Source organism: Carex rostrata, chromosome 5 (assembly GCF_964058835.1).
Source record: "Carex rostrata chromosome 5, lpCarRost1.2, whole genome shotgun sequence".
Classification (NCBI taxonomy): Eukaryota; Viridiplantae; Streptophyta; class Magnoliopsida; order Poales; family Cyperaceae; genus Carex; species Carex rostrata.
Genome location: NC_135922.1, coordinates 432,501 through 435,000, shown reverse-complemented (window position 1 = coordinate 435,000; position 2,500 = coordinate 432,501).

The window sequence follows — 2,500 nt, the reverse complement described above, 5'->3', positions numbered from 1 at the left end:
AACTAAGCGGATGCGGCCACGCGTTGGGGAAAACTAAGCGGATACGGCCAAGAGTCGGTGGAAATTGGCCCGAAAACAGTCCAGCGGCAAGCGGAAGCGGCTAACGTTGGGCAAAACTGACCCGAAAACAGTTCAGCGTGGGAAAACTAAGCGGATGCGGCCACGCGTTGGGGAAAACTAAGCGGATACGGCCAAGAGTCGGTGGAAATTGGCCCGAAAACAGTCCAGCGGCAAGCGGAAGCGGCTAACATTGGGCAAAAGTGACCCGAAAACAGTTCAGCGGGGGAAAACTAAGCGGATGCGGCCACGCGTTGGGGAAAACTAAGCGGATACGGCCAAGAGTCGGTGGAAAATGGCCCGAAAACAGTCCAGCGGCAAGCGGAAGCGGCTAACGTTGGGCAAAACTGACCCGAAAACAGTTCAGCGGGGGAAAACTAAGCGGATGCGGCCACGCGTTGGGGAAAACTAAGCGGATACGGCCAAGTGTTGGGGAAAAATGGCCCGAAAACAGCCCAGCGGCAAGCGGAAGCGGCTAACGTTGGGCAAAAGTGACCCGAAAACAGTTCAGCGGGGGAAAACTAAGCGGATGCGGCCACGCGTTGGGGAAAACTAAGCGGATACGGCCAAGGGTCGGTGAAAAAGGGCCCGAAAACAGTCCAGCGGCAAGCGGAAGCCGCTAACGTTGGGCAAAAGTGACCCGAAAACAGTCCAGCGGGGGAAAACTAAGCGGATGCGGCCAAGCGTTGGGGAAAACTAAGCGGATACGGCCAAGCGTCGGTGAAAAAGGCCCGAAAACAGTCCAGCGGCAAGCCGAAGCGGCTAACGTTGGGCAAAAATGGCCAAAAGCGGTGGAGCAGGGCGGTCTGAATCTATGCATCCACATAAAATGGGGGGTAAACCTGGGGGATTTCCAGGGGGTGGTAACCCTGGGCGTGGCTGGAGACCCAAAATGCATATTCCCCTATAGGGGGGAAGGATTTTTGGAAGAGGCAGCCCCTCATGTACATGCCAAGCGGGGTGTACATGGCCCCTGTGGGTGCCTCCGTCGGTGTAAAATGGCCCGAAAAACAAGATTATGTTACCCGAAAACACGATTATGTTACCGAAAAAACACGGTTGAGCGGGGGCAGTAAGTAAGCACGGTTGAGCGGGGGCAAAAAACACGGTTGAGCGGGGGCAAAAAACACGGTGCAGCGGGGACAAAAGACACGATTTTGTTACCGAAAAACACGGCCCGTCGGGGGCAAGGAACACGAATATGTTACCGAAAAACACGGACAACGCGGGTTGAAATCCCCAGCCGTAGAGCCGGCGAAACACGGTGGGGCAGGGCGTCTAAGCGTGGAGGCGCCCGTAAGACCGATGCGGGTTGAAATCCCCAGCCGTAAAGCCGGCGAAAAGCGGTCGGGCAGGGTGACTCCGCGTGGAGTTTCGCCCGTAAGGCCGATGCGGGTAGCCGCGCGGGTTGAAATCCCCAGCCGTAAAGCCGGCGAAACACGGTTCATTGGGGCGCCTAAGCGTGGAGGCGCCCCGCAGAGACCGAGCGGGTTGAAATCCCCAGCCGTAAAGCCGGCGAAACACGGTTCATTGGGGCGCCTAAGCGTGGAGGCGCCCCGCAGAGACCGAGCGGATTGAAATCCCCAGCCGTAAAGCCGGCGAAACACGTTCGGGCAGGGCGACTCCACGTGGAGTTTCGCCCGTAAGACCGATGCGGGTAGCCGCGCGGGTTGAAATCCCCAGCCGTAAAGCCGGCGAAACACGGTTCATTGGGGCGCCTAAGCGTGGAGGCGCCCCGCAGAGACCGAGCGGGTTGAAATCCCCAGCCGTAAAGCCGGCGAAACACGTTCGGGCAGGGCGTCTAAGCGTGGAGGCGCCCGTAAGACCGATGCGGGTAGCCGCGCGGGTTGAAATTCCCAGCCGTAAAGCCGGCGAAACACGGTTGAGCGGGGCGCCTAAGCGTGGAGGCGCCCCGCAGTGACCGAGCGGGTTCAAATCCCCAGCCGTAGAGCCGGCGAAAAACGGTTGAGCGGGGCGCCTAAGCGTGGAGGCGCCCCGCAGAGACCGAGCGGGTTGAAATCCCCAGCCGTAAAGCCGGCGAAACACGTTCGGGCAGGGCGACTCCGCGTGGAGTTTCGCCCGTAAGACCGATGCGGGTAGCCGCGCGGGTTGAAATCCCCAGCCGTAAAGCCGGCGAAACACGGTTCATTGGGGCGCCTAAGCGTGGAGGCGCCCCGAAGAGACCGAGCGGGTTGAAATCCCCAGCCGTAAAGCCGGCGAAACACGTTCGGGCAGGGCGTCTAAGCGTGGAGGCGCCCGTAAGACCGATGCGGGTAGCCGCGCGGGTTGAAATCCCCAGCCGTAAAGCCGGCGAAACACGGTTGAGCGGGGCGCCTAGGCGTGGAGGCGCCCCGCAGTGACCGAGCGGGTTGAAATCCCCAGCCGTAAAGCCGGCGAAACACGGTTGAGCGGGGTGCCTAAGAGTGGAGGCGCCCCACAGAGA